Source organism: Neoarius graeffei, chromosome 23 (assembly GCF_027579695.1).
Source record: "Neoarius graeffei isolate fNeoGra1 chromosome 23, fNeoGra1.pri, whole genome shotgun sequence".
Lineage (NCBI taxonomy): Eukaryota > Metazoa > Chordata > Actinopteri > Siluriformes > Ariidae > Neoarius > Neoarius graeffei.
This window is the reverse complement of record NC_083591.1, coordinates 38,974,608-38,986,817: the sequence shown is the minus strand read 5'-3', so window position 1 is coordinate 38,986,817 and position 12,210 is coordinate 38,974,608. Positions and strand designations below refer to the sequence as shown.

Below are 12,210 nucleotides of genomic sequence, written 5' to 3'. Positions count from 1 at the left end.
GTTGTCTTGACAACTGAAACGTCATCGTTCCTGGAGGAACGATTTTCAAGGGGTCCGTCACCAAAGGGTTAAATTAGCTATTTATTGACACGAATCTGTTTGATTAGAAAAAAATAAGTTGGTAAAGCTATGAAAACTCACTTCAAAGTCTCCTGGGAATCATAACATCAAAACTAGCAGACAGAAAATTTTGCTGAATACTTCATCAGAAACAGTCAGTGTGTTTACATGCACATCCAAATCGAGCTGCTGTCGGTAATCGAGCTAAGGGTCCCAGCAGGGGTGCCAGAGAAATCCAATCCTACATGCACACAAGGAAATCGAGCTATTGTGTGAGATACATTGTGCACCCGAGCCACAGGTGGCGCTACACGCCCCATCGTGTTGGTACACTTCCGGTTGTCGTCATGAAGAAGAGCTATTCAAGAGTATAAACAAAGTTATTAGTTCAATGTTCTGCTCGCCATTTTCTCTTCTTCGTTCGTTCGTTCTCCTTGTTCCTCCTGACCTCTTCTGCTGCTCGCTACTACTACTGTTGTCATGCCGACCGAGGCTGTTGTGTTTGCCGCTTGTGGTCTCGTCACTCGTCACTTCTGGAAGGGGCAGTGCTGAAGTAAGTAGCTCGACTACGTACATCGATAGGGTTTACATGCACTAAGTAGCTCGGCTACAATCGCATAATCTAGGTCGCGTAGCTCGATTACGAGAAATCCAGTTCAGTTCGATTTCAGCCGAGCTAAGGTGTTTCCATGGCATTTAGAACTCCGATTTCAGTCGAGCTACGGCAGAAATTCGATTTTCTCTATGTGTATGTAAACGCACTGAGTGAGAGCGAGAGAACATCCCTATCAAAGTTATCTGATTGATATTCACGAGTAATCCAGTCGGAAACTGATCAGGAGAGAGAGAGAGAGAGAGAGAGAGCCTGAGCGCTTCCCTGTGACTCAAAAATCACCGGCAGTTTACTGATGTCATGTGAGCAGAGAGTTTTTACTTTGTTGTACCAAATTCAACCTGCCGTTATTCCCAAAGTACTGAACAGATCTTAACGAGATACATTTCTTTGGAAAGCAGAGATAAGCTTTTTAATGATTGTATTCATGATAGAAAATTTTCAAGAGTTAAGCAATGACAGATTTGGAAACTTAGATGAGCGTCTGCATGCACAATTTTCGCAGCACAGCCAGCGAGCGTCTGATTTGCCTACAAATATACACTTCAGTATCAACAGAAGTGCTGCTGTGTCAGTTATAATATCCACCCCGACCCCTATGTTCGACTACATACTGTACACTCACTAACCATTTTATTAGGTACACATTACAGGCATTTAGCAGGCGCTCGTATCCAGAGCAACGTACAACATACCCAGAGCAGCCCGGGGAGCAGCTGGGGGTTAGGTGCCTTGCTCAAGGATGCTTCAGCCATTCCTGCTGGTCCAGGGAATTGAACTGGCAACCTTTAGGCCATGACTTCCCCATCCACCTGCAGCTTTATGCAGGTATCAGATCAGCCAATCCCTTGACAGCAGCACAATGCATAAAATCATGCAGATACGAATCAAGAGCTTCAGTTAATGTTCACTTCAAACATCAGAATAGGAAAAATTGTGATCTCAAAGTGCGATATACAGTACCGTAAATACGCTACAAACAGCTTGCTGTTTATGTCTCATTTTCTCGTCATTGTCTCGATTGGCTCCCAAAGATCTCAAGGTCAGTGCCATAGTGGTGGCAGTAATTCATAGAAACAGATACATGCCTGTGTGTTTCTCTTTCTCCAGCTCTAATGTTATGCTTTTTGCTCTTTTAGTCTCTTGATGAATAGTTTGAGAAAAGAACACGAAAAGAAAAGCGGTCCAGACATAATTAGACACAGTAATGGATGGACAGAAAGGATGAAAAGCACAGGAAGGAGAGAGAATTTGGCAAAAAAAAGGGAACAAAAACAGAACTAATGACTGAGCAGCATGCAGGTGTGTGTCTGAAGTGTCAGAAGTGTGTGTGTGTGTGTGTGTGTGTGTGTGGCTGGAAGTTGTAACAGGGGAACTATCAGTATGCATTAGAGACAGGTCTCATTTGTAAGCTAGCTCTTGCAGAAAAATAATACACACCCTGCTTGGATATCAATCCTCACTGAAACCAATCCCATCAATCCCCCTGAAATGCACCTGTACCAAACCATGCTAGCTTCACTCCCTGAACTGGGGAAAGGCCAGTCTGCTGCAATTAGCCTCTGAACTTCAGGAAAAGGGGTGATTTTTTTTTTCTTTGGCGAATATCAAACAGAACAAACCAAGCATGTGATTGCGTCCAGCGGATATTCACCAGCATCCTAATGCAATCACACATCACCAGTCATAACTGACGTTTTCCAGTCAGGGGTTAGTTTCAGGAAATGAGGATCATCTGTGGAAGGTTCCAAAATCAAAAGCATCCATTTTGCGAGGATTTGATAGTGTGTGTGTGGATGTCTGGATGTGAGTCAAAAATGAAAAGGTTGACGCTGTCATATGATATTACAGTGGCATTTAATTAATACTGACATAAAGCTGAATACTTTTATTGCCTCAAATATATAAAAAGAATGAAGTTTGCTTGTTAAGTAGATAACTACGGAAGCTGAGAATGGCCATGCTTGCAAAAAAAAACAAAAACAAAAATCATCAGGAGATGACATATCCCCCTGGCACCCATATGAAACCCCACTCGAAATTTTCCTAAGTTGCATTGGATGCCATGGAAATGCATCCATCCATCCATCATCTGTAGCCACTTATCCTGTGCAGGGTCGCGGGCAAGCTGGAGCCTATCCCAGCTGACTACACCCTGGACAAGTCGCCAGGTCATCGCAGGGCTGACACATAGACACAGACAACCATTCACACTCACATTTACACCTACGGTCAATTTAGAGTCACCAGTTAACCTAACCTGCATGTCTTTGGACTGTGGGGGAAACTGGAGCACCCGGAGGAAACCCACACGGACACGGGGAGAACATGCAAACTCCGCACAGAAAAGCCCTCGCCGGCCACGGGGCTCAAACCCAGGACCTTCTTGCTGTGAGGCGACAGCGCTAACCACTACAACGCCGTGCCGCCCCCATGGGAATACAGAAAAAATAAAAATCATAGAAATCCCAGAATGTTACAAGGCACAACTAACTGTCAGATTTCGTGAAAAAATCCCTAATAGTTTTTGAGTTATGCTCCGGAAACTAAAATGTTTACAGACAGACAGACAGACAGACAGACAGAGCGAGAGCTATATCCTCCGCATTATAAAATGAATGCCATTTTTTTCCATGGTAACAAGAAAATTCTGGCATTAGCTTGAGATAAAAGAGCTCATTTTCTGATCATAACAAGTTATTTATTAATTATTATTAATTACCACCAACAACTTTGTTTTTGTTTATTCACAGCTTTTTTGCTTCTTTTGAAACTATTTCATATTATTTCATTTCAATAGTAACAAATAGAAGTTTCTAACACGCTGTAAATATTATGATATCAACTCTGTCAGGTGTTCACCAATAAATAGTAACAACAGTACCTATACTGACCCAATTAATATATAAAAACATAATTAGACTTTTTACCTCTATGAATGAAGAACAATTGAAATTGTTTGGGATTTACTATTTCACCTGATTTTAGTCATTGTCATATTTTTTTAGCCTGGCAAGCCAGACTAAATGTGAATATTTAGTCTGGCCTCGATCCGTAGACATTTCCGAAAGGTGTGGGAGGAACAAACCGCTGTCTTTCAAACTGTCTCTGTGCGTATAGGCCAACGCTCTGACCAATAAGCGCAACAGTGACTGTGACGTAGTCAGAGCGACAGAAAGCAGTGGGGGAGGCCTTGAAATAAATAATTTTTCAAAATGCGTATTAATTAATTAACAGGTTCTAGATATTAAGAAGTTTGGAGATAATGACCACAAGTTTGGAGTCTGTACCACATACTTAACATACACTCTTATTTTTTTCAAGTGTTTTTCAAGTGTTTGCTTAAACTGTTTTTGAGAGTTTTTATTTAGTGGTGTTTGGTGAAATAATTTCCCTTAAATTTAAAATAACGGGAAAATAAGAAACAATCAAAAAGTAATGTTTCAAAGCTGTTTATTAATTCTTCGTACTGCACAAACTAGCCCCATCCTTTTGGCTACGAGCAGAGCCAGCTGGTAGATCAGACTTTTGCCATAGCCGGTCGGTAAAACAGCGAAAATGTCCTTCTTGAAAAGGAATGAGCGGAGAGCCTCTTCCTGCTCATGTTTCAATGAAAACTCCAAGTCTAATTCTTCTAAAACTGATTCCAAAGTGGAGTCAAACGTGCGCTGTTCACTAGCCATAGCCATCTTTCCTGTTGTGCTTTCTCCAGCGTCGCGCAGCTTTGTCGTCACTCCTGCAAAAGCCCGCCCAAAGAATCCAAACAAAAACCTTGCGTTGTGATTGGCGGGCACGATTTGATGCCCGGGGTGTTTTTGTTTATATGGTGCGAGGCTAGACCCATTCGCTAGGCAAAAATATTTTTGGCCGCTAGGCGGGTGGGTCTAGTTTACTAGGCTAATATTTTTTAATAAATTTGTTTCATTAGGATATCACTTCACTTTACAAAGCATCTCAAAGCAAGCATAATTATGTCCAGTTTTACATTTGTGTAGAACAAACAGACAACAAAAGAGGTAAAAATAAATAAATAGAAAGAAAGAAACACCAAAAATGAAAGCCCACTCACCCTCCTAACCCAAGTCGGTCCACGTTTATGAATTAAAGGAGAACTGAAGGCAAATTTTTTTATTATCAAAATTCTATTTATCTCATTTTATTAAATATCGGAATGCATATTGATCGCTATTTTGTCACTGCGATAGCAAGTTATGAGTGTTTGAAATATGCTCTGTAATATATCAGTCCATATGTCAAAGCGATGGCCGTAAACGAGATTCGCTGAGACCTGTGTGAGACATCGTAGGACGGAAGTAAAACGTACAGCGGAAATCAAAGTGACCGACATCTGCCAACATTGTCAAAAGACGCACGCGCCCTCTTTTGAATGCTGATGTAATCAAGCCGGAAGTTTTGTTTGTTTTGATAGCAATCAGGAAAGTTTGAAAAAAGTCGGCAGTAATCGTCATTTAAACTCGTTTTTGTGCAATACTTCGTTTGGAAAACAGTTTTCAAAATGGCGGCACTGACATCTGGCTGACACTTCACGTTTCGAAGTCTCGCACAAGTCTTGTGAAGATCGCACGGATAAGCGACGCCTGCCGTGGACCAAACGAACTAAATTCAACATGGCTAAAAACCGAATAGACTGATAAGTATAATATTTAATTGCAATTAGTTGCCAATATGAGTCACGATATAAGGTTACTAAAACTGAAAACGTAATTGAATAACATGTTAATTAAGAAATAAAGCAAGTTTAAAAATGACTGCAGTTCTCCTTTAATGTGTCAAAGCATGCAAAGTGTACAAAGCATACGGTATACTGTAGTTAGCATATATAATTAAACCTTTCTGGTTTCTTCACCAATTCTGCCAGTATGAATGTTCAGCTGGAAACAAAAAATAATGGAAATGTTCCTAGCGAAGTGATGGGAGCTGTAGATATTTTATCAAAATCAGAGAGGAAGGGCTGCCAAGTAATGTAAAACTTCTCAGTCGACCCTCTAAGAGAAAATTTGATCTTTTCCAGTTTAAGGAACGACATTAGATCAGTTTGCCAAGTGTGTTCTGCTGGAGGCTTGGGCAACTTCCAGTGTAAGAAGGTACATGTACGGGCAGTCAGAGAGGCAAATGATAAAACATTTCATTTCTATGTACTGTACCAAACTCAGGATAGTTCAGGGGAACTCCAAAAATCGCAATGAGTGGACAGGGTGCAATATCAGTATCTAAAACTTCAGACACGATCTTGAAAAAGTTTTTTTCCAAAATCCTGTCAACCTTGAGAATGACGAGAAGGTATGAGCTAGACGACGGGATGGGGACACATCTATTACAGGCCTCACTAGTGCCAGGAAAGTATTCTGCTAATTTGGCTTTGCTTAAATGCACTCTATGTAGCACTTTAAACTGCATTAGATTGACATGGGCACAGGATGAAGAATGGTTAACTTTAGGGTGACCAGATTTCCCGAGTCTAAAACCGGGACACTTTGCGCGTGACCGTGATACTCGTGCACGCACACGCGTTTTGATGTAAACATGCTCCAGCTCAAACCATGGCTCAGACAGGTGCTTTTATCATTTTGTAGAAGCTCACTTTTATCAACATTTCAGAGAATAATCAAGTATTTTCTTATCTACATGTACTTCTATCACAATTCAGTTAAAGTAAGAAAATCAGACAACAGATGTGATGATGGGGAATAGGCCAATAGCCTGAATTTCAACTGATTTATTTCACCTTTGTGAAAACGCCAAGAAAATGCATTGCTTGCATATTAACATCAACATTTTATGCGATTAACTTTTTTTTTTTAAACAATAGGCTATGCATTGTAACAGGAACGAGCGCATGAGCCTAATCGTTGTCACCTCCGAACCTTTACCCAAAATGCCTCTGTTTAATCTTAACCAGTGTCGGCTATTAACTATTTTGAAAACGTGAACCCTGAGTTGACAACAGCATCAAACAAGTCAAGACAATCTGTGATACAGATTAAAGACAGATGAAACAGATGAAAGACAACAAAAAATGTTTCAGAAACACAGCCACCCAACCCAAAGAAGATGCCATTTTATTGCATATATTTACATGATGGGCGGCACGGTGGTGTAGTGGTTAGCGATGTCGCCTCACAGCAAGAAGGTCCTGGGTTCGAGCCCCATGGCCGGCGAGGGCCTTTCTGTGCGGAGTTTGCATGTTCTCCCCGTGTCCGTGTGGGTTTCCTCCGGGTGCTCCGGTTTCCCCCACAGTCCAAAGACATGCAGGTTAGGTTAACTGGTGACTCTAAATTGACCGTAGGTGTGAATGTGAGTGTGAATGGTTGTCTGTGTCTATGTGTCAGCCCTGTGATGACCTGGCGACTTGTCCAGGGTGTACCCCGCCTTTCGCCCGTAGTCAGCTGGGATAGGCTCCAGCTTGCCTGCGACCCTGTAGAAGGATAAAGCGGCTAGAGATAATGAGATGAGAATGAGATATTTACATGATGAGTGAATTTGCTCCAGTAGCGCTTTATTGCCCGAGAGCCTGCTGTGAAACTGCGAGCAAGTATCGTCGAAATTGGCCTGGGTAATGAGCAAGGCTTCGAGAGTAGGTACGGTCATGCGATTCCTCTCATCAGTCCAGGTGTTGCTCATGAGTGAAAATATTCGCTCAGCTGGAGCATTGGTGTCAGGTAGGCACATGGCAAACTGGCAAAGCTGGCTGACATTGCTGTAAGGAATCTCCCTACTCTTGAAGTGCGTGAACATCTCCGCCCAGCGCTCATCCGTTCGGCGTTGTCGCGCAGTAGTTGACAGCCGCTAGCGAAAAAAAACGTTATAATGCGGCCTCTATATTGCAACATTGTACAAATAGATACATTGTAAGGTTGACTGCGCACACACGCACATTGATGCTGAATTGCTAGAAGCTTTATTGACATCTCGTTGGCTATATATGATCGCTGTAACCGGGACAGTTTGTTAGTGTTTGGTGTAAACCGGGACATTTCAGCATCCCGATGGACCTTTGTCGGGACTGGGGACACGCAACTCAAAATCGGGACTGTCCCGGTCAAACCGGGACGTCTGGTCACGCTAGTTAACTTGTAATTTGGCTTTGTCCCACCAGGGGTCCTGAAACTGGATTTCCAGCTCAGTCTCCCATTTTCATTTGATTTTGACAAGTGGAGAGGGATCAGACTGAAGAATGGAGGTTTACAGCTTAGATGTCAGCCCTGCCATGTTTGCAGGTTTATCTAGAATATTTGGTGAGTCCTCAGCAGGCAGATGTGGGAATGTGCTGCAATGATCCTTAACTGCAAGCCTGGAGATAGCGGAAAAAAAATGGTTTCGGGGTAAGCCATACTTATGGGACAGACTTTTAAAGTCGGCAAATGTGCCATTAAAAAACAGTCCTCGGAATGATATGATGCCTTTATCATTCTAATGTGTAAATGCAGAGTCAAGTTTGGAAGGTAAAAATGTATGGTTATTGCATAATGGGCCAAAGAGGATAAGATTATATAATTTGAAGTGTGGCGGCACGGTGGTGTAGTGGTTAGCACTGTCACCTCACAGTAAGAAGGTTCTGGGCTCGAGCCCAGTTGCTGACAGGGGCCTTTCTGTGTAGAGCAGAGATTCTCAAACTGTGGTACGCGTACCACTAGTGGTACACGGGCTCCATTCTAGTGGTACGCCAAAGAATCACTTAATTAAATATAAATAAAAAAATAAATAAATAAAACGTGAAATACTGTCCATAATATCCGAATGGATGAAAATATCTTATTAACCGATGACAAGAAAATGAAAGGAGATACAAATTAAGTTAATAATTTTAAAAAGTTTGCAAGTGCTTCTGGGTAGCCATACGTAGCGTACGTACACATTCCCGCCAGTTCCGCTGACAGACGGTTATCCGCCATTGGTAGACCAGGCTGTGATGGGAAAAGGTGGAGGTGGCTTTGCTAATTATGACGGGTACGACAAAATTACTGTCGTGGCTTAAATCCGCGAATGGGAGCGTGGATCAGGAGAGAGGGAGAACTGAAGAGGACGTGTGTGAGCTGAGCGCAGATGCTAACGACAGTGGCAAAACCAGCCCCAGAACTGCTAGCAAACAGCAGAAACCAGTGAGGAGGAAGTATGATGAAAAATACATAAAACTGGGATTCATTTGGAGCGGGACAGAGGAGCTGCCCAGGCCGCAGTGTGTTGTATGCGGGGACGTTCTGAGCAATGAGCCCATGAAACCGTCGCATCTCAAACGGCATCTTACGACCAAACACACAGCACTAAAGGACAAACCAATGGATTTTTTTTTTTTACGAAAACGTGATGAACTGAAGCAGTCCAAGTCCACCATTCTGTCCTATGGTACACCCGCAGCCAAAGCACAGGAAGCTTCATATCGTGCCAGCCTCCTGATCGCCAGAGCCGGTAAGCCGCACACAATCGGGGAACTGCAGCTATGCATAGCCTGTTTTGATTTTTTTCAAGTACATCAAGTACAGTACTTTTTTTTTACTTAACATTTAAGAACAGTACAGTAATTTAACTTTTAAGTACATTTTCATTTAATATTTAAGAACTCTTAATATTTATTTTAGTACAATGTTTATTTCACTTTTATGTGCAATTAATTTTATTTGATTCATTATTTAAGTACAGTGTTTTATTTTCCTATATTTAAACACAGTGTTACTGTTCAAAGTACTGTGCGTAATGTTACAGTGGCCAACAATATTAAATATACTTGTTAAATAAAACCTCCGCCTTGTTTTTAATGAATACTTAGGCCTACTACGCTACTGTATTTTAATGTTGGTCATTATGGTGGTACTTGGAGAGCCAAGTATTTTCTGAGGTGGTACTTGGTGAAAAAAGTTTGAGAACCACTGGTGTAGAGTTTGCATGTTCTCCCCGTGTCTACGTGAGTTTCCTCCGGGTGCTCCGGTTTCCCCCAAAGGCATGCAGGTTAGGCTAACTGGTGGCCCTAAATTGACCGTAGGTGTGAGTGTGAATGGTTGTTTGTCTCGATGTGTCAGCCCTGCGATGACCTGGTGACTTGTCCAGGGTGTAGCCCGCCTCTCGCCCATAGTCAGCTGGGATAGGCTCCAGCTTGCCCGCAACCCTCCACAGGATAGGCGGCTATGGATAATGGATGGATGGATGTTAACATGTGATGGTGACCAACATGTCCTGTGGCTGCATATATCACTTTACAATTTGTGAAACCATGGTCCAATGGTTAGAGAAGCAGCTTTGGGACCAGAAGATCACCAGTTCAATTCCCTGGAATTGAACAAGGTACCTAACCTCTGGGTGTGTTGTATGTTGCTCTGGATAAGGCCTGTAATGTCATTTCATTACAGAACTAGCATTACTCAGAGACTCCTATAGTGTTACCCTGTTCTGGGTATTTCATTAAGATACCTTCCCTGACCTGGGGAAGGTCATGGGATGACCTGGCGACTTGTCATCCCATGACAGTTATGGAACAGGCTTCCAAGTAATGTTCCGAAATCAGACACAGTATCAACGTTTAAGTCTAGGCTGAAAACATATCTGTTTAGTCAAGCCTTTTGTTAATGGTGTTTATGAGGTAAAGGTGTAGATCTGGAGGGTCGTCAGACATAGTGTTTTGGTAAACTGGGATGTATGGATGCTGTCAGTCCCCCACTCGCTTGCTCACTCGAGCTTGTTGACGGTGTAGTGGCTGCTGCTTTATGTCCCAGGGCTTCCTCATGCCTGTGTTACCTTCTGGCTCTCCCCTTTTAGTTATGCTGTCATAGTTAGTTGCCAGAGTCCCTGCTTGTACTCAGTGTAATATGTATACCGTTCCTACTTATTCAAGTGACATTGGGCATACCTAACAACCTGTGTTTTCTCTCTTCTCCCCCCAAAAAAAAAAAAAAAATCTGTCCCTCTGAGTTACATGTCAGTCCTGGGATCGAGATGCTGACCTCTTCTGCTCCTCGGACCTGCCTGATCCATTCTGGTGCCCTGGTGTCTGGCTGGAGTCTCATTGCATCGCTCCTGTGGAGGGCGGCCCCATGTGGACAGTCGAAAGTCACACCTGGAGGACGCTCTGGACTCTTGCAGTGGTGCTTTTGTGGCTGGGGACTGCAGTTGATTTGCTGACTTTGGGACTGCGGTTGTCATGAACGGTTTTGCGCTCGGGTTTCCGTTGGTGGGGGGTTTATAGCATCAACGAAGCTGACTTTATGTTAGGACAGTTAATGTTATAGTCATGTTGTCTGTTGTTGCCCGGATGGGGATGGGTTCCCTTTTGAGTCTGGTTCCTCTCGAGGTTTCTTCCTCGTGTCGTCTGAGGGAGTTTTTCCTTGCCACTGTCGCCACAGGCTTACTCATTGGGGATAGATTAGGGATAAAATTAGCTCATATTTTAAGTCGTTCAAATTCTGTAAAGCTGCTTTGTGACAATGTTTATTGTTAAAAGTGCTATACAAATGACTTGACTTGTCCAGGGTGTACCCCGCCTCTCGCCCATAGTCAGCTGGGATAGGCTCCAGCTTCCCCGTGACCCTCCACAGGATAAGTGGTTATGGATATGCATGGGATCTCGGGAGGTCAATTTTCATATGATCTTTTAAGCCAATCACCTGCCATTTCCTGTATATAAGAGATTTTCCTCCATGCTCTGATGAAGGCCAGTGGGCCAGAATGTTAGCTTCTTTGTTTACATGGCTGGAATAAAGTGATGAATTTGAGATTAGTCTACTTCCTCCAGAAGCTCTGTGCAAATGCTACTTTTATGCCTTTGAGTATTCAAGGTTGGAATTATATGACTTTGGTTTAGCACCAGAAACCAATACACTGAGAAGACGCATCCTTTCAGGAGATCTAACTATTAATGAAGGATAATATTTCTCTTTCACTTATGGTAACCAGTTTACTCTGGTCAGAGTAATGGTGGATCCAGGGCCTGGGCATGGGGTGGACACTAGTCCATCACCATGAACACACACTCATTCACACCTAGAACAACTAATCTTAGCGAATCCGCCTACTGTTTTTGGGAGGTGGGAGAAAACCGGGCAAAACCCTCACAGATATGAGGAGAATATTTAGAGAAACTCCACACAGGCAGTAATCCAAGTTCAAGATCGAACTGGGGACCCTGGAGCTGTAACACTACCCGCTGTGCCACCATGCCGTCAGTGAAGAATAATGAGAAATGTAATTTACTAATGAAATAAAAACAGTTGGAAGCAGCATCAAAGTTTTGGACCCTTTCTGTATTTTCCTATTTCTCATTTTTTTCAAGTCAATAAAATGCTCGGATCCATTAAATAAGAACGATTTCACTGTCTAAAGGTTAACGTCTCATCAGCATCAGTAGAAGCACAACTGATCAATTCACGATCAACAAAAAAAGAACACTTTATAGCCATTGCTATAGGCAGGCCACTGCTGCATATCAGCATAGGCCAATGTGTCAGGAGTTTAGCTCTTCTCAGTACTGTACAGCTGAGCTGAATATTCACCAGAGAACGCTTAAGAGGAATTTATCAGCGTGGAATATA

At 42.7% G+C, this 12,210-nt stretch overlaps 1 protein-coding gene across 1 annotated transcript in view; it reads right to left on the bottom strand.

Annotated features, from left to right (window-relative positions):
- sema6ba (sema domain, transmembrane domain (TM), and cytoplasmic domain, (semaphorin) 6Ba) overlaps positions 1 to 12,210 on the bottom strand; it is a 224,719-nt gene that overhangs the window by 153,613 nt on the left and 58,896 nt on the right. The gene's annotated exons all lie outside the window — the stretch shown is intronic.